This window comes from Sciurus vulgaris (assembly GCF_902686455.1).
Source record: "Sciurus vulgaris genome assembly, chromosome: 2".
In the NCBI taxonomy this organism is placed as follows: domain Eukaryota; kingdom Metazoa; phylum Chordata; class Mammalia; order Rodentia; family Sciuridae; genus Sciurus; species Sciurus vulgaris.
This window is the reverse complement of record NC_136462.1, coordinates 83,157,031-83,171,952: the sequence shown is the minus strand read 5'-3', so window position 1 is coordinate 83,171,952 and position 14,922 is coordinate 83,157,031. Positions and strand designations below refer to the sequence as shown.

Below are 14,922 nucleotides of genomic sequence, written 5' to 3'. Positions count from 1 at the left end.
TATTTACGTGGCTTTTGTTGTGCTAGATATCTTGGTATAGAAATAGCATTCAGGAATATTGCCACTGTTCACTGTGCCTACTTGGCAAAAGTACAGAGTAGAGCCTACTATGTGTCCTACCATGCCTAGTGATCAAGTATGTGGGGAATAGAGAAGAAACCATGTCTGAGATACATAAAAGCAGAAGCTAATCCATGAAAAACTCTTTAAACTATCAATTCAGTTCTCTGAAACACCTTGTGAAAATGAAGTTCCTTTGTTCACTAATGCAGCAAAGTACTATGATTACAGAATGTCACATAAAACTCATGATAAACCACTATAACAAAGTAAAAAAAAAAAAAAACTGGCTCCTGAGTGCTGTTGATTCAAATATTAGTCCCTGAACAAGAAAACTCGATAACTCTGAAATCTGCTGTTCATAATAAAAAAGAAAATGGAAAGGTATTTCTAAATTTGACAACAGAAATCAGGACAGCAAGGTGAAACTACAGATCTAAGGCAGATGGGGCTGGAGAGTTGGTAGGCAAGGTGGTCCAGAAGAATTTAAGAATATAATAGAGAGCAGACCTCCAGCCAAAGAAGCCTGATGAGAACTGATAAATTGTACAGGAGATTGAGGTTGAATGACAGAACTATTAACAGGAAGAGTGCTTTCCCAGAACCAACTGAATGGGGGATAAAGAAGGAAATAGGGCCCGTGTCCAGGAATGGGCCAGAATGTGAACAGCATGCCATATTGATAGCTACCTGTGCCTGAATCTAATACATGAGGAGAGCTTGGCCATCCTTCCAGAGACTTTGTATAGATGTCAACAGTCAGAAAAACCATGCTGGAGAAGTGAGCCTAGGCCAAAAGGACTTAAATATACAGGCCCTGCACCTAAAATAGGTACAGACAGATCTTCAAAGGGCAACTGCCTACAGATGAAGATCAATATAATAATCAATAAAACAGAATTTATTCCTTTCTACCAGTCTAGGTGTTCACTGATGGATGAACAGATAAAGAAAATGTGGTATATATAAACAATGGAATTTTTTTCAGCCATAAAGAAAAATAAAATCATGGCAATTGCAGGAAAATGGATGGAACTAGAGACTATCATGTTAAGGGAAATAAGTCAAACTCAGAAGGTCAAGGGTCACATGTTTTCTCTCATATGTGGAAAGTAGAGAGGAAAAAAAGAAAAGGTAGCAGTGGATCTTCTAAAAATTTAAGGGAGAATAGTAGAGGAAAGGGACCAAGGAGGGGGGAAAAGGGGAAGTGTTGGGGAGAGATACTGGCCAAATTATATGTTATTTTGTGTGCCTGTACAAATATGTAGCAACAAATCCCATTAAAATATACAACTATAACGCATCAATTTTTTTTAAAAGTAGGGGGAGAAAAAAAAAAGAATTCCTTCCTCTCCTTCACTGATGCAGCATTAAAGGATAGTGACCACCACAGGACACTACCTAAGATGTTCTTAGTAGGGTACTCAGCTAACCAAAATGGCCTCAAGAAACTCAAAGCGACAGCCATGTAGAATAAAAATTCTTTAAAAGTTCCACAATAGTTACACCCATTGTTTCCTGCTTATAGAAAATTTGCACTTTTAGAACCATGGAATTGGAGAACAGAATAATGAACCACAGTCAGCGTGTAAAGTGCCCATATTATATCCCTTTAGCGCCTGAGTCTTAGTTTGCTCTCCAACACATTCTGTTTTCCACACCTTGTCTCCATGTCAACTGTTAGTCACTAAGGTGACTAACTAAGGGAACTGTTAGTCACAGGAATGTTAACCCTGGTCACCCAGGAAGCCTACAGCCAAACTGCCAACATCCTGACTTCATATTTTGAATGATGATTTTAAGTAAGGTTCCACACTTCATATTTACAGTCTTTCAACTGATAGGACTGGGCCAACCTCTGGGATAAGGGAAAATAGAAAGATGCTCTGCAGCTGATGTTGGCAAAGAAGGCAAGTTTTTAAGGCTGCTAAATCCACACAGGCTTCAAGAACTCAACAGATTTTTAACTGTTTAAACCAACAATGGAACTAAAACAAGATTCTCTATCATCATTACAAAATTAGAGTTTGTTTCAGCAAGCAATCTAAATTTACACACAAAATGAAAAAAAAAAGCCATTACTGTGACTAATTACTACCCTTTTCAAAGGTATTCAAAACATCCTTTAACAAATGTCAATTTAATTTTCCTGCTAAAGATTAGCAGCAGGTGATAAATGGGAAATACAGCATCCCTAAATACATAAAGTAGCAGATCAGCTTAATCTTCATATATCTAAGAAGGGAAATTAATTTACTACAAATAGAAACATAAGGTATTAAATCACTAAGAAAAAAGTTTGATAACAGACTGATGAAATATAAGAATGCTCAGTTATATGTGGTATAAACACTGCTTTAAAAAAAAATCCATCCAGTCCTTTCTTCTTAAGAACGGCAAGTCAGTCTTCTGAGAAATGGCAGTGTCTTTATCAATGCACCAGCATGTTGAACACATTAAGAAATTGTTCTAACACATGGTAATTCTCCAAAACAGAATTGATTAGCAAATTCCTTCACATAATTTTATATATCCTCTTCTGCCATCTTTCTCAGCCCTCTATCTACTGTTTCTGAATCTTTTAGTAGTTCACAGAACTATGTCCCTAACTTGGGAAATTTTTATTAGGGGAATAAAGATCTGAAGGCATCTTGACATTTAGTCACACAAGACAAGAAATAAAGCATAGCTCTGAGTCCATCTGTGACAACAAATCATTTTGGTATTCCTTGAAGAGGGTTAACTAAATACTAATTACAAGTTCAGTTGAAGCCAAGAAATTATGAGGTCGTACACATAAAGAGGCATTCTACAAAAGAACGTAAGCATGAAGAGATAGGCATGAATTAAAACCTAGAACTCAGAGGGATTCAAGATGGCGGACTACAGGGTGGCTGCGTTTCATGTTGCTCCAGGACTCAGGACTCAAGAAGAGGAGATATAGAGAGACTTGGGACCAACTCAAAGCAGCTGGGTGAGTCTCTCCCGTTGGGGAGGCATCCCGGATGAGGCAGTAGTCCCTGAACGCAGGGAACTTTGTGAAGCAGATTTGCCCGACGAAGACACCCCTCCCCCTGCTGGAGCAGTGAACGTGGACAACTGGGAGCATTGGAGAGGAGGCCGCTCAGCACAGCGCTTGAACTCGGCGCAACCCACCCGGGCTCTGGGAGGCTGCCCAAAGGAGGCGGTGCGCGGTGAGCTGTTTGGACGGAAAGCGACCACCCCTGAACACAGGGGGCTGCCCAGAGGAGAAGGAGAAGCACGGGCTCGGCACGTCACTTGGACTTGGAGCAGCTACACCAGGGCTCCGGGCAGCTATCTGGAGGAGAAGCATGGTGAGTGGTTTGGACTCAGAGCAACCGCTCCTAAACACAGGGGGGTTGTCTGGAGGAGGAGGAGGAGCGTGGCGGAGTGCTTGGGCTCGGAGTGACTCCACCAGGGCTACGGGTGGCAGTCGGGACGAGGAGGTGCACAGTGAGTTCCTGGGACTCATGACGAACGCACCAGACCTCTGGGTGACTGCCTGGTGGAAGAGGAGGTACTCGGTGGGTCACTTGGACTTACAGCGACTGCACGGAACACCAGGCGGCTGCCGGAGGAAGAGGCGTGTGGAGGGTCACTGGGACTCGGAGCGACTGTAAGGGGCTCCAGGTGGCTGCTCAGAGGAGGGGCCACATAGCCAGGCGATTAGGTGCAGAGCAGGGTCCCAGGATCTAGGAGGCTTCTTGGTGGAAGAGCCACACATACAAACTGAGGGGCGGAGTGAAGGCTCCAGGACTGCAGGCAGCTTCTCTGAGGAAAGGCAGCCTAAGGAGATTCGTCTGTGAAGGGCGAGACTTCCAGGCCCAGGAGGTAGATCCGGGTCCCTGGGAACATTGCAGAAGAAGGCTGCCCAGCCCAGGTGGTAGTTGTGAATTGAACGGAACCTCTAGGAGGGGAAGTGACCAGCGAGACCTCCCCACCAAGTGAGTCCTCCCTGCCGGGTGAGGTTATCCCACAAGGACTGTAAAACCAGAGACACAGGCCCAAACTGGCCTTGCATCACCCCACATCCTATTTCCCCTTTGGATGACCATTCATCAGCAAGTGAAGGTACCTCTGCCCACTAGCAGGGAATATACCCCACCGGAAGGCCACCACCCCTAGGGAGTCAGCTTCCTTGTGGAGCACCGCATTATCAACTTCCTCCAAGACTTCAGGCTACTGAAGGCTAGGAGGGGATATACTAGAAATCTTCAGGGATATTGTAAGTCAATAAAGGAAATCTGCAATATCACAACGGTCAACTGATACCTGAACAATATGAGAAAACAAGGAAAGAAAATGCTGCAAACAAATCTAGATGTTACATCAATGAAACCCAATGACAGCATGGCAGAAGAAATGACACAAAAAGGGAGTTCAGAATGTATATAATTAAAATGATCAGGGAAGCAAAAGACGAGATGCAAGAGCAAATGCAGGCACTGAATGATCGCACCAATCAACAGTTAAAAGAGCAAATACAGGAAGCAAAAGATCATTTCAATAAAGAGTTAGAGATATTGAAAAAAAAACAAACAGAAATCCTTGAAATGAAGGAAACAATAAACCAAATTAAGAACTCCATAGAAAGCATAACCAATAGGATAGAACACCTGGAAGACAGAACCTCAGATATTGAAGACAAAATATTTAACCTTGAAAACAAAGTGGACCAAACAGAGAAGATGGTAAGAAATCATGAACAGAATCTACAAGAACTATGGGATATCATGAAAAGGCCAAATTTAAGAATTATTGGGATTGAAGAAGGCTTAGAGAAACAGACCAAAGGAATGAACAATCTATTCAATGAAATAATATCAGAAAATTTCCCAAATCTGAAGAATGAAATGGAAGATCAAGTACAAGAGGCTTATAGGACTCCAAATATACAAAATTACAACAGACCGACACCAAGGCACATTATAATGAAAATACCTAACATACAAAATAAAGACACAATTTTAAAGGCTGCAAGAGAGAGGAATCAAATTACATTCAGGGGAAAACCAATACGGATATCAGCAGATTTTTCAATCCAGACCCTAAAAGCTAGAAAGGCCTGGAACATTTTTCAAAACCTTAAAGAAAATGGATGCCAACCAAGAATCTTATACCCAGCAAAACTTACCTTCAAATTTGATGATGAAATAAAATCCTTCCATGATAAACAAAAGCTAAAAGAATTTACAAAAAGAAAGCCAGCACTACAGAACATTCTCAGCAAAATATTCCATGAGGAAGAGATGAAAAACAAAGAAGCAAATCAGCAATGGGAGGAATTATCCTAAAGGAATTGTCAAATAAAGAAAGAACCAAGTCGTGTCAAAATAAATAAATAAATAAAATGAGCCAAATGACTGGGAATACAAATCATATCTCAGTAATAACCCTGAATATTAATGGCCTGAACTCAATCAAAAGACATAGACTGGCAAATTGGATCAAAAAGAAAGATCCAACAATATGTTGCCTGCAAGAGACTCACCTCATAGAAAGAGATACCCATAGACTAAAGGTGAAAGGATGGGGAAAAACATACCATGCACATGGACTCAGCAAAAAAGCTGGGGTATCCATCCTCATTTCAGATATTGTGGACTTCACGTCAAAGTTAGTCAGAAGGGACAAAGAACGACATTACATATTGCTTAAGGGAACCATAAATCAGCAAGACATAACAATCATAAACATCTATGCCCCAAACAGTGGCTCATCATGTATGTCAAACAAATCCTTCTCAATTTCAGAAACCAAATAGACCATAACACAATAATACTAGGTGATTTTAACACACCTCTCTCACCACTGGACAGATCTTCCAGACAAAAATTGAACAAAGAAACCATAGACCTCAATAACACAATCAATAATTTAGACTTAACACATATTTATAGAATATACCATCCAACCAAGAGCGAATACATTTTCTTCTCAGCAGCACATGGATCCTTCTCTAAAACAGACCATATATTATGCCACAAAGGTAATGTAAGCAAATACAAGAAGATAGAGACACTACCTTGTATTCTATCAGATCATAATGGACTGAAATTAGAAATAAATGAAAGAGTAAAAAACAGAAGCTACTCCAACACCTGGAGATTAAACAATATGCTATTACATGATGAATTGATAACAGAAGATATTAGGAAGGATATTAAAAAAATTCTTAGAGGGAAATGAGGACAAAGAAACATCATATCAAAATCTTTGGGACACTATGAAAGCAGTACTTAGAGGAAAATTTATTTCATGGAGCGCATTCAATAAAAGAAGTAAAAATCAAATAAACAACCTAACACTACAGCTCAAAGCCCTAGAAAAAGAAGAACAGAACAGCACCAAAAGTAGTAGAAGACAGGAAACAGTTAAAGTCAGAGCTGAAATCAACGAAATTGAAACAAAAGAAACAATACAAAAAATTGACAAAATAAATACTTGGTTCTTTGAAAAAATAAACAAAATTGCTAAACCCTTAGCCACTCTAACAAAGAGAAGATGAGAGAAAACCCAAATCACTAAAATTCGGAATGAACAAGGAAATATCACAACAGACACGATTGAAATACAAAACATAATTAGAAGCTATTTTGAAAATCTATATTCCAACAAAATAGAAAATTTCAAAGACATCAACAGGTTTCTAGAGACATATGAATTGCCTAAATTGAACGAGGAGGACATACACAATTTAAATAGACCAATTTCAAGCAATGAAGTAGAAGAGGTCATCAAAAGCCTACCAACAAAAGAAAGTCCAGGACCAGATGGGTTCTCAGCCGAGTTCTACAAAACCTTTAAAGAAGAGCTCATTCCAATACTTCTCAAAGTATTTCATGAAATGGAAGAGGAGGGAACCCTCCCAAACTCATTCTAAGCCAGTATTACCCTGATACCCAAACCAGACAGAAACACATCGAGGAAAGAAAATTTCAGACCAATATCATTAATGAACATTGACGCAAAAATTCTCAACAAAATTTTAGCAAATCGCATACAAAAATATACTAAAAAGATAGTGCACCATGATCAAGTGGGTTTTATCCCAGGGACGCAAGGTTGGTTCAACATCCGGAAATCAATAAATGCAATTCACCATATCAATAGACTTAAAGTCAAGAATCACATGATTATTTCAATAGATGCAGAAAAAGCATTTGATAAAATACAGCACCCCTTCATGCTCAAAACACTAGAAAAAATAGGGATAGTGGGAACATTCCTTAACATTGTAAAGGCCATTTATGCTAAGCCCATGGCTAATATCATTCTAAATGGTGAAAAACTGAAAGCATTCCCCCTAAAAACTGGAACAAGGCAGGGATGCCCTCTTTCACCACTTCTATTCAACATCGTACTTAAAACGCTAGCCAGAGCAATTAGACAGACCAAAGAATTTAAAGGAATACGAATAGGAAAAGAAGAACTCAAACTATCCCTATTTGCGGATGATATGATTATATACTTAGAGGAACCAGTAAATTCCACCAGAAAACTGTTAGAACTCATAAGTGAATTCAGTAAAGTAGCAGGTTACAAGATCAATGCTCATAAATCCAATGCATTTTTATACATAAGTGATGAACCCTCAGAAAGAGAAATTAGGAAAACTACCCCATTCACAATAGCATCGAAAAAAATAAAATACTTGGGAATCAATCTCACTAAAGAGGTGAAAGACCTCTACAATGAGAACTACAGAACACTAAAGAAAGAAATTAAAGAAAACCTTAGAAGATGGAAAGATCTCCCATGTTCTTGGATAGGCAGAATTAATATTGTCAAAATGGCCATACTACCAAAAGTGCTATACAGATTCAATGCAATTCCAATTAAAATCCCAATGACATACCTTACAGAAATAGAGCAAGCAATCATGAAATTCATCTGGAAGAATAAGAAACCCAGAATAGCTAAAGCAATCCTTCGCAGGAAAAATGAAGCAGGGGGTATCGCAATACCCGAACTTCAACTTTATTACAAAGCAATAGTAACAAAGACGGCATGGTATTGGTACCAAAATAGACAGGTAGCTCAATGGTACAGAATAGAGGACACGGACACAAACCCAAATAAATACAACTTTCTAATACTAGACAAAGGTGCCAAAAATATGCAATGGAGAAAAGATAGCCTCTTCAACAAATGGTGCTGGGAGAACTGGAAATCCATATGCAACAGAATGAAACTAAACCCATATCTCTCACCATGCACGAAACTAAACTCAAAATGGATTAAGGACCTCGGAATCAGACCAGAGACCCTGCAGATTATAGAAGAAAAAGTAGGTCCAAATCTTCACCTTGTTGGTCTAGGATCAGACTTCCTTAACAGGACTCCCATAGCACAAGAAATAAAAGCAAGAATCAATAACTGGGATAGATTCAAACTAAAAAGCTTTCTCTCAGCAAAGGAAACTATCAGCAATGCGAAGAAAGAGCCTACAGAGTGGGAGAAAATCTTTGCCAATCATACTTCAGATAGAGCACTAATCTCCAGAATCTATAAAGAACTCAAAAAACTCTACACCAAGAATGCAAATAATCCAATCAACAAATGGGCTAAGGAAATGAACAGGCACTTCACAGAAGAAGATCTACAAGCAATCAACAAACATATGGAAAAATGTTCAACATCTCTAGTAATAAGAGAAATGCAAATCAAAACCACCCTAAGATTCCATCTCACCCCAATTAGAATGGCGATTATCAAGAATACAAGCAACAGGTGTTGGCGAGGATGTGGGGAGAAAGGTACGCTCATACATTGCTGGTGGGGCTGCAAATTAGTGCAGCCACTCTGGAAAGTAGTGTGGAGATTCCTTAGAAAACTTGGAATGGAACCACCATTTGACCCAGCTATCCCACTCCTTGGCCTATACCCAAAGGACTTAAAATCAGCATACTACAGAGATACAGCCACATCAATGTTCATAGCTGCTCAATTCACCATAGCCAGATTGTGGAACCAACCTAGATGTCCTTCAATTAATGAGTGGATAAAGAAACTGTGGTATATATATACAATGGAATCTTACTCTGCCATAAAGAACGATAAAATTATGGCATTTGCAGGCAAATGGATGAAATTGGAGACCATCATGCTACGTGAGATAAGCCAATCTCAAGAAACTAAAGGACAAATGATCTCGCTGATAAGTGGATGATGACACATAAGGGGGAGGGAGGGAGGAGTTAGTGTTAGGGTTAGGGTTAGGGTTAGGGAGGGGGGCAAGAATGGAGGAAGAAAGGACTGTTTAGAATGAAAAGAAGGGTGGGAGGGGTGGGGGGAAGGGAAAAATAATAGAATGAATCAAACAACATTACCATATGTAAATTTATGATTACACAAATGGTATGCCTTTACTCCATGTACAAACAAACAACATGTATCCCATTTGTTTACAATAAAAAAAAAAAAACTAGAACTCTTCTCTTCAAGGCTTGAGGCTAAGTATTCTCTTCCTTCCATGTGAAACAGTCTACACAAACTTTCTTACTAACTGTAAGTGTATGGGAAGAGTCACTGTGAACCCTAAAATATCATTATATTAAATATGAAATTCAGAATGTTATAATTTAAGAATTATTGAGGGCTGATAGCTGGGTAACCATGATTTCATGATTTTTAAACATTCCCTTTCTTTCTCTGGCTAGATTCCATACATTATCCTCCCACTACTTAGAAAAAAATAGAAGTGACAACTTCCTGTAGGTTCTTTTCTTTCTTCTTTCAGAATGACTATGATGACAGACATGATAAAAACAAAGAAGAAATCACCTAGAGTCTGAATCATAAACCGTTATCCATCTTAAGAAGGTAGCTTTCAAAACCTGACATTTAAATATGTAAGTACATGTATAGGGATATTTATATATGGCAGTTATTTCAGTCACTTCCTAACTGCCAAATAAAATGACCTCTAATAATCTCTATTTGCCAGAGAAAAACTGTTAAATATTTTAATTAAATTCATTAAAATGAAAATTGTTACAGCAAAACCAAGTTACTAGGGGCTGGAGTTGTGGCTCAGTGGTAGAGTGCTTGCCTGACACATGTGAGTCACTGAGTTGGATCCTCGGCACTACATCAAAATAAAGATGTTTCATCCATCTTAAAAAAAAAAAAAAACTAAAACTAAAAATTTAAAACCAAGTAACTAGTTTTTAATTATATAATTTCATTTTTTTTTTCTTAATGAAGAGCTTGGTCCTTAGAATTCATATAGTAAGCAGCAGGCATGATCCAATGGATTAGAAAGATCCTTTTCTCATGGCTAAAAGTTCAACTAATTTGTAACAGAGAAAACAGTCCATCACAATAAAATAATCCCCATGATAGAAAAGAGACAGGATCAGAGAAATAATAAAGCACCCAGCATCTTCACACTCACTTGGAAAGGCTCAATTCAGAGATGAGACTGACCTCCAGGGTAGTAAATCACACCAAGAAGTAGTATCCAGCATCCCATACAGTTAGTCTGAACAGATCCCAGCATGTAAAAATTGAAGACTCTAGAAGGTATTAGGAGTTCAAGATGCATACCACTAAAAGTAGTATCAGATGCCATAAACAAGCTACAACTGCTGGCACAAATGACAGAAATCTGAAGAATAAAAAATTCCAAGAACCTCTGGTCCCTTTTAATATGTACTACTTAATAACATATACCCCATTTGACAAGTTCATAACCACCATTTTTAAGTCAACAAAATAATGTGCAGCTTCCACTTCTGTCAGTGGACACACACGTTGGAAAGCTGTACAGCAATCCTGTCAGTTCTATGTGCCAAGTCAGGAAAAAGACATAGTACCCAGGACAACTCATGCATGCTGATATTACTATGTACACATTTTTTTGGAAGAGTGATCCTGTGTGGAAGTTAAACTGTAACGAATAAAATGCAACTGCAAAATAAAATGATAAATGCTCTCTGGAGGTCGGAGAGTTTTTTATTTTTTGGGTACCAGGGATTGAACTCAGGGGTGCTTAACTACTGAGCCACATCCTCAGCCACCACCACCCCTTTTTTCTTAATTGTATTTTATTTAGAGACAGGGTCTTGCTGAGTTGCTTATGGCCTTACCAAGTTGCTGAGGCTGGCTTTGAACTAGCAATCCTCTTGCCTCAGACTCGTATAGGTTTTGTCAGGGCAGTGATTGGTTAAATCAACATAATGGGTATCAGCATTTTGAAATAGACCACGACAAAAAGCAACGCATGCAATAAATAATAAATGCAAGACTTGTTTCATCAATTGTTTCTGGTATATATATGAGAAAGGGGTAGCAATGTAGACTATATTTCTTCTTTTTTTGGGGGGGTACTAGAAATTGAACCCCAGGGTATTTTACCTCTGAGCCACATCCCCAGCCCCACCCCACCCTCTTTTTTTTTTTTTTTTTTGAGAAAGGGACTCACGTAGCTGCTTAGGACTTGGCCAAGTTGAGGCTGGTTTTGAACTTGTGATCCTTCTGCCTCAGTCTCTCAAACAGCTGGGATTACAGGCATATACCATTGCACCCAGCTAAACCATATCTTATTTGAATCCTACTCAGAAACAGTTTGGAAGCCACTGGCTCAAATATTGCCTCTATAAAACAGAATGATTAATCAGAGCCTGAGATGAAGGGAAACCTCAGAGAACTGTGTTCCCTCTCACACATGGCAGCTCCAAAATCACAAAGGTTACTCACTATCAGTCACAGCCACTCTATACCACTACCAAGGAATGGAAGACATTCAGAAGACAACCCAGGCTCTCTAAATCTGCACAGTGTGGAGTCTCCTGGTCATCTGGAACCAGGAACAAGGTTGTGAAGCTCTGAGGGATGATGGTTAGAACTGAGTGACCTGCCCAGCTTCATGTACAGATCAGAGAAATGAATGTGAGAGTCTCCACTGCAGTAGACGGAATCTCCCTCACTCGCCCTGTGGAGCATACCAGTTAAGGCTCAGGAAGGAAGCTGGCCGGGCCCCTAACAATGCCACAACACACATACACCCTTCCCATTCTCCAGTAGAGTTTCTTTTTGTTTTTCCCTCCTCATTCTGATGGACTATGCTAGTTCCTGTATAAACTGAGTTAGAAAAACTGTCTCATCCTAGATCCGGACACATCACAACTACTTAGTTGTCAATAACAGAAACCTTCAATATTTCAATAATCATTAAAAGATAGGGTGCTGCAACAGAGGAAGCTAGTTTATTATCACAAGGATACAAAGAACATCCCGTTTATCTCTAATAAATGGCTGTGTATCTGGCAACTCTAAAATACAGAATGGAAATTGAATTTTTTTTCAACTGCAGGGTTCAGTCTATTAAAATGACTTTTTTCCCTGCAGAATCCTCCCCCCTTCCCAGTTATCTTTACAGAAGTGATGAGATGTTGCCTATGGTTCATTTACTTTCTAGCATCGCTAATTCACATATGAACACTGGTTGTGATAAAGGTCTCGGTGAGAGATCATCTGTCCTTCTTACAAGTTAAAAATGGAAAAAGAAAAAAAGAAGTTCACTAAAGCTAAATCACACAGACTCAAAACATGGCATCTTTCAGAGCAAAGTCAGCTGAGAAAGGGAAGTCTTTATTCTGGAGAAATCAAATGTCTATGCCTCCAAAATAACCTGAAGATGCAAACGTGTTGAGACACCTATAAGGTATGACTTCCCTCATCAGAGAACAGATCAAACACAATAACAACTGTGCAAATCTGCTGTGTATGGCCAACATATTTATATGGCTGTAATGTTAAACACACCCCCTTACAATGACAGAAAAGGCTCTAAAAGTTATTTCAAAGAGAAAGTAATGAAGCCTCAAATTGTTATTTGAACTTAAATCACCAAGTCAGCTAATAGGTGACTTCCACTTGCAGTAAAGATTTGGCACAAATTATTAAGACAAGATCAACACATTTAGATTTCACCTTCCAATATATTTTAAATTAAAATCAGCATCAGCAAAAGGATGAGAGGGAACAAACCCATCATGGTACAAAAATCGGTGAAAGAACTCCCTCTGTTCTCATTGTTAAAGCTCAGTCTATTGCTTAGCACAAATACCTAATGAAATTAAGACACCATGGATTAGAAAGATCTTTAGACACTACAGTCCAAGTAATTTTTATCTAGGAACCAAAAGAACAGAAAGGACTTGGTAAGGGATGGGGGACTACACAGTGTTATTTATCCCCAGGTTATTTCTTTGTTTTGTTTTATACTCATCTTTTAGTAACTATGGACCCACATTCCCAGGAACACAAACGTTAGCTGGTTCCCTGCACTGCTGTCCCTCAGACAAGTGGCCTCTCTCATCCTACCCTAACATCCTCACTAAGGAGGGTGACTAAGTGACAATGAGAACTCTGCTTCACTCTTCACATTGTGAAATCCACACACTATGGAAACAATCCGAATACAATGTATTTACCTGATGTCCTGATTACTGAGAGGAAGGAATTTAGGAAGAACAACATGGGCTCTAGAACAGGCAGAAGTGGTTCCAAATTCAAGTTCTGACTCTTTCTGTCATACAGCCTTGAGGAAGTTATCCACCTAAATTCTAATTATATGAACAGAATATATAAAGCACATACAACACTGCCTGGCATGTTTGAGGCCTTTAGTATTATTTACTTTGAAAATAATCTGTACACCTCAAATCTCAGAAAAGATATTTAGTTTGTTCATCTATGAAAGGAAGGAACTAAAATAGGCGATCACTCAGGCTCCTCCCACAAGTGGTAGATCCAAAGTGCTATGACCCCATGATAATGTGTAGATAGCATTCATGTATTTTGATGGCTCGGTTTTCTATCTTGAACCACAAAAACACAAAGTGACTGGAAATCTTAAAACACTTAATTGAAGAACACTCTGTCATGGGTTGACATAAAAATGATTTTCAGGGCATGGACAAATCTGAAGCATACTAAGAGTTTCTAGGACTTTTCTCACACAAAAATGCTTGGCCAGTAGGTAAAGATTTGTGAACACATGTAAAGACATGTGTAAAGACATGTGTTCACAGTCATCATTATAATAGTAAAAAAAATAAAAATAACAACTGAAGAATGTCTACATCACAGTATATTTGTATAAATACTCCCAAGTTTTAATCTAGGAAGACTTCAACTAAATATTGCTGCCTTAGAAAAGTTGCAAAATATACACAGCATGATCCCACAGGCAAAAGAAACCAAGACAGAAGTGGAAATAATAAGCAGAAAAGGAGAAACAAAACTGGCCTTGTAAACAGACAACACAGCTGACTACAGAAGATATGCAAAAGAATCTGAAGATAAACTGCAACAATGAGAGTTCACTAAAGTTACTGACTGGATCAGCATGTTCCACTGACAACTGGAAAATATAATTGATTTTTAAAATACTATGTATGACACTATGTCAACAAAACTATAAAGTACCTAAGAACATAATAAAAAATGTTGAAGACCTTCACAGAAAAAATCACAACATATTATTCTAGAACACAGAAGACCTGAATAAATGGAAAAATCGCCATGACTATGGACGAGAAAACTCAACACCAGAAAGAAGTCAATTCTCCCCAAATAATCTATTAATGTAAGGTGAATCCAAACAAAAACCCATAAGTGGATTTTTTTGTTGTTGTTTATCATTGTATTGGTGTTATTTGATAAACTACTCCTAAAATTCACATGGAAGGGCTAAGAATAATCAAGACAATTTTGAAGAATAACAAACTGGAAGTGTCAACATTGTAGATATTAAGACATTACATAATTTTAATATTATGACAATTTCATATTGGTGCAACTAACACAAAGCAGTGAAAGGAAATTAAG

At 38.5% G+C, this 14,922-nt stretch overlaps 1 protein-coding gene across 1 annotated transcript in view; it reads right to left on the bottom strand.

Moving 5' to 3' along the window:
* The window catches only part of AVEN (apoptosis and caspase activation inhibitor), a 204,578-nt gene that overhangs the window by 80,401 nt on the left and 109,255 nt on the right, over positions 1-14,922 (bottom strand). The gene's annotated exons all lie outside the window — the stretch shown is intronic.